Below are 12,293 nucleotides of genomic sequence, written 5' to 3' on the forward strand. Positions count from 1 at the left end.
AACCAGTTCCGATGACTTCATCAGAAGAGAGACGTCTTGGAGGGGCAGCAGGTAGGAGACCCAGGTTCACCACACAGGCAGGGGAACTTGGTAGTTGGCATCCGAACATGTCACAGCACCCGGGACGCCACTGGTATCGCCACTGGGTTTGTCCAAATGTCACTTCTGGCACCGCTGCCCAGGGCCGCAAAACCCCCCCGTATATAATGATGATACTTTTTCCAGAATGTCTGTTGTTTGAGTCATAGACTCTGGCTTCAAGGGCCTGGATGGGAATCTCCGATGGGATGGACTTAGGTCACACGACAGCGCCATCCATGCTGGAGGATGGAGACAGGGAGCCTTGGGCCGTTCTGGCTTTTTGGAGAGTTTGGAGTCTGGGTAGGAAGCCTTGGGTCAATGACCACTCTGAATATTTATGTAAACTTGTTTGTTTCATCATATTTTGTTAGAAATCTGGTTAATCTTAATCACAACTGATTTTTTTTTTTTTAGGTTGTCTGATAGGTCATGGGATGTCTAGTCCAGAACGGCAGACTCCAGGGTGAATCACATCCTCAAAAGTCAGTGGGGCGGGGGGTACAGGAGTGGGGGAGACCGTGGAAAACCCAGGAGCATCCTCCCAGGGTAAAGGGGACGCCTGCATCCGGCTCTGGCTGACCGTTACTAGAACCCCCGTGAGCCGAGGGTCACGGCTTGTTCAACGTTCCAGAACGTGCGGAAAGTCTGAGTTTCTGTGAAATTCTCTGATTTTAAAATTTGGAACTGAATCCGAAATCAGAAGAGCAATGACACCGTTGCTTTTCAAAAATGAGGGCTGCAGGCCGCCTCCAGGAGTTTTTTTATTTTATTTTTATTTATTTATTTTTAAACCTTTGCATTTTAAGAGTTGAAGGGGGGGGGTGGGGACGGCGGGGTGGGGCGGTGGAGCCTCGGCCTTTGGCCCAGGGCGTGACCCGGGTCCCGCATGGGGCCTGCTCCTGCCTCCGCCTGGGTCTCTGCCTCTCTCTGTGTGTCTCATGAATAAATAAGTAAAGATATTTTAAAAATACATTAAAAAAGAAATGCAAACGCGGGGACGAGGCCCTGGAGGTGGCCGTGCTGGGCCCGGGCCGCTCAGCCGCTCAGCCGGGCAGCCCCGCCGCTCCCAGGGCGCGACCCGAGGGGCCAGGAGGAGCCGCGCCGCGGGGGGGGGCCCGGGGGGGGGGGGGGGGGGGGGGGCGGGGGGCGGGGCTCCCCGCGTGCGGCACCTGCGACCTCGGGGGGGGCGGGGGGGATCGGGACGCGCAGCCACGGCCCTCCCCGCCGCCCCGCCGAGAGCTCTGGGGCCCCGCCCGGCGCGGGTTCGGGGCTGGGGGCGGGGCGGTCCTGCAGGAGGCCGGGCGGGGCGCGGCTGCACGGCCCGGATGCGGGGGCCCCAGGGGCAGCGCCGCCGCGGGGAGGAGCCGGCGGGCGGTGAGCGCGCGGGGCCGGGGGGGGGCGGGGGGGCCCGGGGGCGACCCCTCGGCGGGGTGGGGGGGCGGGGTCGCGGGGACCGGGCCGGGCCGGGCCGACGCTCCGCGGGGGGGTGGTCCCCGGCCCCGACCCGGTGGGGCCCCGCGGGCGGGCGTCGCTCTGTGCCCCCCGGAGGCCCCGGCGCCATCCACGCGGCCGAGGCGGAGCCGGAGAGGCCAGGGCAGGGGCGCGCAGGGGTGCGCAGGGGCGCGCAGCCAACCACCCAGGAGCCGAGCGGGGGGCGGGGGGCGGGGGCGGGGGCTCCCGGGACCCGGCCGAGGTCGGCAGCGCAGCCCCCCGCGGGGCGCAGGCCCAGGGCGGGGGCGGGGCCGCCGCGCTGGGCCCGGGGTCAGCCCCAAGGTCACCGGGGCAGGCCTGCGCCGAGCCCCCTGGACGCCGCCTCCTGCTCTCCTGCTCCCGCGGGGCCGCCCGTTCCGGGCCCCTCGCCCCCCGGCGCCCCCCCAGGGTCCGTGTCCGCGCGTCAGGGCCTCGGAGGAAGAGGCTCCCCGCCCCCCGCTCCCCGCTCCCCGCCCCCCGCTCCGGGGCCGGCGGCAGGTCGGCGGCAGGTCCTGGGGCGCAGCTGACGCGACTGGCCTAGATAGACGTTGGTGCAGCCGCTGCCGCTTTTTACTCTTTGACTTTCCGTGCACGGGACGTGGCTGAGCAGGGCTTGGGCACAGCCCCGTACGGACACTTCCCAGGCCTGCTTGACGGGCACGACCCAGGAAGTCAGAAAGGAAAGAAAAAGAAAAAGAAAAGCCTGGTAGCTCTTGCTCACTACAGGAGGGGAGGAGGAGCGTGAGAGGCGCCGGGGATCCCCCCACCCCCAAAGGTACGTTCACCAGCAAGACGCATCTTCCTCCTCTGGCTTCATGACTCTGCGACACCAGCGCTCTTTACTCCAGCCTGTGTGGGATTCGCGACTACCAGGGTGGGAACGGTGACAAATGACTCAGTGTGATCCTCGGGAGTATTGGAGTCAGCGTGAGGTCCCTGGGGCTAGACGGTCACAGCTGCCCGGCCAGTGCTGGGGACTGACCACCCTCCAGTGCGGCTCGTTCCTCGCCCCAACATGCTACAAGGTACCCGTCACCTCCTCCAACCGGAGCCCGACCCACCCAGGCCAACCTCGTCAGGACCCAGGACCCCAGGCCCCAGGCACGTCAGGACCCCACCAGGACAAAGGCAGCGGTCAGCACCCCGTGGGCACCTGTCGCCTGCCCGTTCCAGCCACCCACACGCAGCCAGGCAGCAGGACACATGAGCAACGTTCAGAAGCCCGGAGCTGAACCAGAACATCAGAACATCCGGCTCGGGAATGATCTGGATGCAGCCACACCGGACGCTGTTTGCATTTGCAGGCAGATCAGGTGAACTTCCAGTACAGTCGTGCACCCCCGCGCGAGTGGGGAGCCAGGTAAGCGTCTGGCGGACTGCTAAGTCCGCCCAGCACGTGGTGTCTGGCTTTCAAAAATTTTAAATGAAGTCCGTGTTGTTTGTCCGTGGATGCGGTTGCTCTAGGGACCTTAGATCCGACCGCAGGTTACTTGGTGGCTTACGGTTATCAACAGCAGCGCCTCGGTGTAAGTGCAGTGATTCATATCCGCCTTGGTTTGCTCCGGCCTTTTTTTTTTTTTCCAAAGGTTTTATTTATTGATTCATGAGAGAGACAGAGAGAGAGGCAGGGACCCAGGCAGAGGGAGAAGCAGGCTCCCTGCAGGGAGCCCCATGTGGGACTCAATCCCGGGACCCCAGGGTCACGCCCTGGGCCCAAGGCAGATGCTCCACCCCAGAGGCCCCCCTGCCCCCCCCCCCCCCACGCCGCTCTACTTAGCCGTTTAAGGTACTCATGGAAGTGGGTGCGGTATCTGAGCTCAACTATTAAGGCTGTTAGACCTTTTTTTTTTCTTTCCTTCTTCTTCTTCTTCTTTTTTTTTTTTTTAAACAACGTCAGTTTCCGTCCCCAGTCCCTAGATGTTTGCCCTGTGGCTCATGATCTAGTTTCAGGGTCAAAGGTCAGAACGCTGCCTGAAATGTCCCCGGATGTTAGGGTGTTAGCCTTCTAGTGCGCATCAAGAATGTGCATTTTCTCTGACGTCCTTCCCCGTGTGTCTTTCACTCAAGCTTGTTTCATTCTGAGCAAAAAAAATCAGGTGAGATCCTGAAGCGTCTTCTGCTGGGCTGTGTGCGAAGTAAATATGTCAAATAAAACATCGCTCATCACCGTTTGGAGGTAACATAGGAGCCGCTCTTGGCGCAGCCATGGGTGGCCGGTGAGCACCTGCTGGGCCCACAGGCACTGCAGCCCCGTCCCCGGGCAGCCTGTTTGTCCCCTGCCCCGAGGGCCCTGCGTGGCCCGGGAGGGGGTTTCAGGAGGTGAGGCGGCCAATTGCCGGGAGGTTCCTTGAGAGATGTGGGCTGACACCACAAGATGTGGGTGGCCTTGCAGGGGACGATGGTGGCCTTGCAAGGGACAGTCTGGCAGGGGGAGGATGGAAGGGAGGGAGGGCGGTGGGATGTCGCGTCGCAGAGTGACAGGCCTGCCGGGCATCCCAGCGACACTGGGGAGGGAACCACCCAGACCTGCCTCAGTGCCCGGCAGGAACTTGCCGTCGCTGTCCCCCGGCCGGCTCGCAGATGCCTGGCAGAGGCCTAGGAAGAAAGGGTGGCCCTTGGATGTGTGGCAGAGCCGGACGCTGCGCAAAACCGTCACGCGCGCCACCTCACGGGCTGCCGAGCGCCGAGAAGCTCGAGTCTCTCCTGGCGCCGATGGCCACGTGTCCTCGGGCAGCTCACGGGCGCCTACGAGCCCGGGCCTCTTCGTTTCTCGGCCGGGTGTCCCGTTGTGTGTCCCCAGCCTCAGGGCAGGGCTCGGTGGGCGCACAGGGAAGGGCGTCTCGGGGTTCCCGGCGTCCTGGGTGCTGTCGGCGTTGTCACCGTGGCCCCTAGAGCGATGGCACGCAGTGGGCGTCCCTGACGGATGAAGAACCCGCAGACCCGAGCACCAGGCCACCTAGGATGGCAGTGGGCTGTGGGCAGACGGCGGCCCGGCCCTGGCCCCCCATGCGGCCTGCACACGGGCTGGGCCTGCACACGGGCTGGGCATGCACATGGGCCGGGCCTGCGGGCTCCGGCGTCCTGTCACTTCCCCCGTGGAGTAGGCCGTGTCTGCGCAGCATTGCTCTGGGGACCACCGCCGAAGCCCCCGCCAGCTGTCCTGGGCGTCCGGGTGTTGTGCGGGGAGCTCCCGGTCACGAGGCCCCACGTGTGTTCCCACATGGGCTTGGGAAGCCGCTGGACTGCGGTTGGCGTGGGCCCTGGTGCATCTCGGCGCCCGGGCTCCTGCTGGGGGGGCTGCACACGAGGCCTCCGTGGTGTGAGGGAGCAGTGTCGTGTGCGTGTGTGCGGACACGGTGTGACGCGTGTCGCATGCTGACCGTCCTCTGACACGCTCACCTGTCCGGGCCGCGCACTGCTGCGTGTCTGTGGGGCGGAGCCGTCCGTGCCGCCCGCCCGTGTCCACCCCAGCGCCGCGCACCCTCCCTTCCTGGCCGCGGTGGCCTTACGAGGACGTGTCCTAGCCGTCGTGCCCACGGCCCCCGGCGCTCAGACCGCCGTCGTGGTCACGGACCGAGCCTCGCGGGGTCCGCGCAGACCCGCCCCCCCCACGCTCACTGGCTCCTCTCCCTCTCCAATCAATTAAAAAAAATAACCGTTTTCATTCAGAATATTATCTGGACTTAGAGCCGAGCGATTTTAGCTATTTTTAGACTCGTGGAAGTAACGCGGTTTAGGGGTAAGAGGCGCGTTCTAACGGGGGAGGCAGCCAGACGGCGGGTGGGCAGGTGGGTCCGCGGGTGGCCGCTCCCCTGAACCACTGGGCCTCAGGCCTGTTCTCACAGCGACTCCCAGGCAGCGCCTTGCCGCGCGGTCCTGCCTGCTCGTGGACGGGGTGACGGGGTGACGGGCGCTGCTTCGGGGAAAGCCCTCACGCCTCGAATCTCACCTGTCCCCACACCGCGCCGCGCGGCCTCACGTTCCGCATCAGTCACACGGTCCCATGTCACGGGCGTTCAGTTCTTCTTAAAGAGCTGTGGGGTCTCGTTTTTGTTTTTTTGATTTTGTGAGTTTAAACCCGACGTAAGAAGACGGCCGAGCTTCCCCGCAGGCTCCGGACGCGGCCTCCCGGGCGCCCACCCGCCGCAGGGCAGGAGCCGCGGGGCCTCGGTGTCTCTCCACACTCCCGCCCCGCTTCTGGCCCCTCGTGCGTCGCTGGGCCACAGGCCACACCAGCCCTCATCCCCACGGCCCCCAGGACGCCAGCGAGGCAGGAGCCAAACGTCTCCTAAATCAAACAGGAAACCTTGTTAAGGTTGAAGGAATTTGGGCGCCCGGGGGCTCAGCAGCTGAGCATCTCCCTGCGGCCCAGAGCGTGACCCCGGGGTCCTGGGATGGAGTCTCACGTCGAGCTCACTGCAGGGAGCCTGCTTTTCCCTCTGCCTGCATCTCTGCCTCTCCCCGTGGGTCTCTTAAAAGAATAAAATAAAAGCATGTCAGACTTCTAAAAAAATACATGGAATTTCTGTATATCCTTTATCCCCCCTCCTCGAAATATTAACAGTCTACGTGATCACAGTAGTTCTCAAAATCGGGAGAGTAATACCATCCCCTTGTTATTGTCCGATGCACAGATCTTATTCGCATTTATTTCCCCAGCGTCCTTCCGATCCAGGATTGGGTCCCCTGCAGGACTGTGCCTGGCATTCAGTTGTCTCGTCTCTGTGGACTCTTTTATTTTATTTTATTATTTCTTAAACATTTTATTTATTTACTCATGAGAGACCCAGAGAGAGAGGCAGAGACCCAGGCAGACGGAGAAGCAGCTCCCTGCGGGGAGCCCGATGCAGAACTCGATCCCGGGCCCCCAGGGTCACAGCCTGGGCTGAAGGCAGCCGCTCCCCCCTCCGGAGCCTCCCACGGGCCCTTAGTGGTGTCTTTGAATCTGGAACAGTCCCTCCCTGTCTTCCATCATCTTGACACTTGTGAAGAGCAGTAGCCGTTGGCTTTATGGAACGGCCTCCACCCGTGTGGCCTGACGTTTCTTCATGAGTGTGCGAGTGCGTGCGGTGCACAGCGGCAGGCGGGTGTGGACCGGGCGGCGGGCACACGGAGCTGTCTCCAGGGCTCACCAGGTTTTGTGCGATTGACGAGCGGTTGGCGCTGTTCAGGAGGAGGGGACCTTTCCTCGGCACAAGTCGCAAGTGCCACCCTGATGTGGTGACTGTCTGTGCCAGCGTCCGCGCCGGCGGTTCCGCTGCCTGCTTTTGCTCCGGAACCCCAGGAGGTCCGCTCAGCTTCCAAGGTTTGGGGCTCTCCCACACTCCCCCCAGTAGCTGCGTGTCCCCCTCCAGGCTTCGCGTCGCAGAGTTGCGAGTTACATAAGAAGCTCAGGGTAATTGAGGCTTCGCCTGATGCAAAGGGAAACTGTAGCCGTGTCTAAACTCCTCGCAGAAACGTGAATTCCACACAGATTCAAAACTATCCAACCGTGGGCGCCTGGGGGCTCCGTCGGTGAAGCGTCTGCCTTCGGCTCCGGTCATGCTCTCGCGGTCCCGGGTTCGAGCCCCGTGTCGGGCTCCCAGCTCAGTGGGAAGTCGGCTTCTCCCTCTGCCTCTGCCTGCAGCTCCCTCTGCTTGTGCGCTCTCTCAGATAAATAAACGACATCTTAAAAAATATACACAAAACTACTGGAAGAAGAGATTGGTGAACCCATTAAGGAATATTTTTGGCATTAGTGAGTTTGAAGACCTTTTATAAAAATGATGAAAAAACTCAGATACCATAGGGAAAAGATGGAACCATCTTACAGGCTGAAATGTAAACATTTTGTACAAAACTTAAACATCCTTCGACCGAAAATGCCACCTAAACTAAGAAATGTCGGACGGAGGATGGAAATAGAAAATGCACCATTTTCAGACGCACGGTAATCATTGTTCAGGCAACAATCACCTTTCGATGCTAAAATTAGGGGCCAAGGTGTATTTGCAGGTTCCTGAAGTTACTCACAAAGGAAAAATATAGAATCTTTACAAGGAAAGGGCCTGGCAGCCGTGATTTAAACAAGAGATCCAAGTTGACGTCACCAGTGATGGGGCAAAAGCTGCCTCCCCGTGCACTGAGGAGGACACGCTTGTTTCTGAAGGTTTGCTTTGTTTTTTTTTTCCAGAAAAAGAATGCATAGCTGTCTCTGTTTCCTGTATTTTGTCTCAGTAGCGGTTACCATGCATCTCTGCCTCACCCTGCCCCTCGCAGAATGTTTGTGTCGGAAGATCCATTAGGATCTGTCTCTCTGGTCACTGTTGCGTCGCTAGCGCCTAGCACAGGCCGTTGGTTCATAAATAACGTCGTATACACAAACCGACGACTGGATTTACTGGGAGCCAGCGGTATTTGCAGGAAAGATGTAGTTAGCCTTGGGGCATCCCGGGTGCGAGATCAGTTGGGTGTCCCGGTGGAAGCAGATGGAAGAGATTTGAAGTCACGGTGCTGAGGCTCAGATGGAGCGTCAGTCCGAGTCATGACAAGACGTGTCCCGGGGAAGGAATGAAGGTGTGTTAGCAGGAAAGGCAGGACACGGAGAGTTGAGATGCAGGGTGAGGACGGGTGTTGGGGGACAGACACCTCTGCTTCGCAGAGCCCACGGCAGGAGCTTGTTCCACGGCAGAAAACACGCAGCTGATCCAGGCCAGGCTTTCAGGAGGTTGCTCGTAACTGCCTTGGAACAGTGTGGCCGATGTCGTGAGCCTCGGGTCTGGGTGTGCGTCCAGAACTGCTGGGCGGCCTGATGAGAATAGAGACCTGGCAACCACTCTCCTGCTCTACCAAGGAGTTGTGGTGGAGGTGGTCGAGGAGCCACACTCGGAGGCAGCCCCGCGTCAGAGCGGGGGCGTCGGCCGTGGGCCTGGAGACCGGAGGGGGTGAGAGCTGAGCACACAGGCCCGGCAGCTGAGGCCACGTGCGGGGCTCGCTGAGCACCATCAGGGGGGTGGCCAGGCCAGCCTGAGGAAGGACACGGCCTATTTTGCGTTGGCCTCCTGCATCGATGAGGTTTTCTCGTGCAAAACCCAAACCGTGAGAGCTGCCGTGCGGGGGACGCGTGGAACGGCCGCGGTTCCTGTGGTCGGGGAGCATCGGAGACCATCGGAGACGTGCTCCTCCATTTCTCCAAAAGGAGAGCTTTTGCTTTTGAGTAGTCGTGCCGGGCTCAGGGCATCTTGGTCATGGCCCGTCCTCAGGAAATTCATGAGAATGAAATTAAATTGATTAATAATGCCCGAGCACTGACCTTGCATCTCTGAGCTTCAGGCAACTGGCAGGCAAAAAGATGATGTTATTTTAAAAATTTATTCTGACTCACTGTGCCTCGTGGAATTAGATAACTCCTGGATGGTATTTTGTTACAAGCTTATTGCAGCAAAAAAGGGAAGTATGTTAAAATATACATTAAAGCTGAGTGGCTTACGGGTGGCTTCTTTTCTTTTCTTTTTTGGGGGGGGAGGTGGCTTATTTTTAGAAGGCATCATTTCCAGGAAATTTTAGTACCTCTCTAGAAGAATAACAAAATCAACATGCTCATGTGGATTTAAGATGACAAAATAATTGCGCACAAATGTGAATTTCTCCCCGAGAGCTCAAATTCATTCTCTTAAGTGTTTTATGATGCGTATCAATCAGACCGTCTCATTAAGGGAAAAAAAAAAATGGAATCCTAAATTAGCACATTTGTGAGCACATGAAATGCCCTTTGAGCACTGAGGGGGGCTCTTGATGGGATGAGCACAGGCGGTCAGTCCACAGCCAGCCAGTCATTCTGCATAAAATATAAGTGAAGGGAATCAACACCCTTTTATCTTTTTGGCAGAGAGAAGATTGTGGATCAGATAGTTGTTATGCTGAACTGAAATGTCATCTCTTCCTTTTCTCTGCTTAAGTACATTTACTGGCAAATCATAGAACATAGACAACTAGGAACAATCCTCAAGAAGTGAGGATTAAGGGTCTCAGTTGATTAAGCACCTGCTTTCGGCTCAGGTCACGATCTCAGGGTCCCGGGATCAAGCCCCACGTCGGGCTCCCTGCTCAGCGGGGCGGCTGCTTCTCCGTCCTGCCCCCACTCAGACTGTCTCTCAAATAAACAGAATCTTTAAAAAAAAAAAAAAAAAAAGTAGCTAAAAATGAACTGGTATCTTAATTCTAGATATGGTGAGAGTAATGAAATAATAAAAATAAGGACAGAAGTTAATAAAAATAAGGTTGCAGGATGAACCAACCCAAAGTTAATTCTTTGAAAAACATTTTCCAAAAAAAAGAAAAGAAAAAAAAACGTTAGCCAAGTAGCTAAATTTCTGACAATGTTAACCCAGGAAGAAAGAGGAAAACCCATAAATAGCATTAGGAATGAATAGGGAGGCATAACTACAGACCCACTATTTACTTATTTAAAAATCTATTTATTTGAGAGCGAGTGGGGAGGACGGGGCACACAGAGAGAGCATCTCAAGCAGACTCTCCCCGCCCCCCCCAGCGTGAGCCTCATCGAGCCCGTGACCCTGGGATCACGACCTGAGCTGAAACCAAGGGTTTGACACCTCACCGGCTGAGGCGCAGGCGCCCCGGGACCCGTGAATAATTGAGACCCTCTGAGGAGAGCTCTGATTATCTGCATTTGAAAAACAGATAAAATGGGACACAATTAGAAAACTTGAGCTAACTAAAATGGGCTCCAGGAGAAAGCAGAAAACCTGAATATTCCAATGACCCTTAAAGCATCCAGCCAATCTGTGACGTTTCTCCCCAGCCGCCCGGCCCCCCACGCCGCCAGCCACCTCCCTGTGTTCGTGGTCCAGGTCATCGAAGGCGTGACATGTCACGTCCGCATCCTGTCATTCTTATCCAAGCACCAAGACCGGCCTTGCCCTGATTTCAGCATCAACTATCAAATGCTGCTTGAGCCGACGCCAGGGATCCTCTGCCCCTACTTCGGAGTCCCCGCCTCGCCACTTGCTCGGGTTGCTCACCTGTTCTGCGCCTGGGCTTCCTCACCGGGGCACGCGGATGGTGCTGTGGCCCGTCGCTGACACCGAGCATCGGGCTCTGGGTTACACAGCGTCCTTTCTCCTTGCCTGCCCTTCTCCGCCCCTGTGCAGGGGGAGAGGCTGCGGTCCTGCAGTTTGTGCCTGGAGCCCGGGTGGGAGCCCCGGTGCTGGGACCCTGCACCTCTGGGCTCCATGGGCCCGACCGGCTCAGGCCTTGGAGCCTGGGTGGGAGCCCGATGTGAGACTTGATCCCAGGACCTGGGGACTCGGCCTAGGCCCGAGGTGGACATTGCACCCCGCAGCCCCACAGGCACCCCTGACGCTCCCTTTTCACCCCAGGGTGGCATCTAGAGCCGCTGCCACCCTGCCCTCCAGGGCCATGAGCGACACTTGGACCTCCCTTTGGGACCCCAGGCTCCAATTCAAGAGGAATCGTGCTCTTGGGCCGTGACTCTGGGGAATGTGAGGTGTTGGCTGGGAGGCGGACCTGCCCCGTCCCCCCAGTGGGACCCGCCTGTGCCGTCGCCCTGGGCCCAGCTGGGGGTGCTCAGGGCTTCCTGCGGCTCCTGCCCGGCTCCCCCCTGCGGGCAGTGCTCACAGCTCAGCTCGACTAGCAATCCAGGCCCCCCCGCCCCCACCCCTGTCCCCCTTAGAAGGCCGTGTAGGCAGGAGCGAGCTGGGTGTCGGCGGCCACGCGGGGAGGGGCTGGGGCAGCAGCGGCGCTGGGTGCGGTGAGGTCACAGCCAGGTGCCCCCCAGGGTGCAGGGAGGTAGGGGCGGCTTCAGGTGACCCTGGGCACTCCTGTGGAACGCTTGCCGGGGTTGGAGCCGCCGCAAGGGGCACCCTGTGTCCGTGCAGACCGTGAGCCTGGAAGAGCACGGCAGGTACCCACGGCAGGTGGACGGACGGGCAGGTGGATGGGGCGGCTGCGGGGCAGGCGGGGCCTTGAAGGCCGTGTCACCCTGCCTCTGCCGTCACCCTGCCTCCGCCGAGCCTGGAGCCTGCACTTCCAGAGGAGCCCAGGTGTGACTGCAGGTGGTGGCAGCACTGCCTCTCGCCCCAGGGGGTCCTCCCCGCCCTCCGCATCCTCCCCGCCCTCTACATCCTCCCCGTCCTCCCCACCCTCCTCATCCTCCCTGATCTTCTCCGTCCTCCCCAGGCTCCTCCTCATCCTCCCCTGCACCCGGCACCCAGCGTGCAGGTGGCCCAGCGGAGCACCGGGCAAGGGGGCCTGATGGAGGCCCTGTTTGCTGGTCCTGGGTGGGGCAGGACGGGGATCCCGCTGCCCCAACGGACCCGGCCTCGAGGGGGGGGGGCATCTGTGCGGCGTGGACTCAGCTAAGCCAGTGAGACGCTGCCTTTCTCTTCTTGCTTTGCCACGGCTCGGACTCCTGATGGGCGTCCCTGCCTGCCTGCTCCTGCTCCCCCCTCCCCTCCTCTCCCTCCTCCCACCTCCCCCCACTCCCGTCTCCCCACCCCCGTCTTCTCACCCCCATCTCCCCCTCTCCCCATCTCCCCTTCTCTAACCCTCTCTCCCCCCTCCCCCCTTTCCTCCCCCCTCCCCCTTTCCTCCTCCCCCTTCCCCCTCCCCCCTCCACTTCCCCCTCCCCCCTCCACTTTCCCCTCCCCCAGGCTCCATAACGGTCCCAACAAAAGCTGAGACTCGTCACCTCGGGTGTGCAAGGGACTTTCCCGGGCACC

General features: G+C 59.8%; 1 protein-coding gene across 2 annotated transcripts in view; it reads left to right on the top strand.

Moving 5' to 3' along the window:
• Positions 1–1,352: 1,352 nt before the first annotated feature.
• The window catches only part of STAMBPL1 (STAM binding protein like 1), a 28,320-nt gene continuing 17,379 nt past the window's right edge, over positions 1,353–12,293 (top strand). The window contains exon 1 of one of the 2 annotated variants that reach the window (XM_038576071.1): positions 1,353–1,455. The gene's annotated coding sequence lies outside the window, so the exon portion shown is untranslated. Of the gene's footprint in view, positions 1,456–2,000; positions 2,912–12,293 lie in introns of those variants that run through there. The other variant, XM_038576070.1, reaches the window with a different exon arrangement.

This window comes from Canis lupus, chromosome 26 (assembly GCF_011100685.1).
Source record: "Canis lupus familiaris isolate Mischka breed German Shepherd chromosome 26, alternate assembly UU_Cfam_GSD_1.0, whole genome shotgun sequence".
Taxonomy (NCBI): Eukaryota; Metazoa; Chordata; class Mammalia; order Carnivora; family Canidae; genus Canis; species Canis lupus.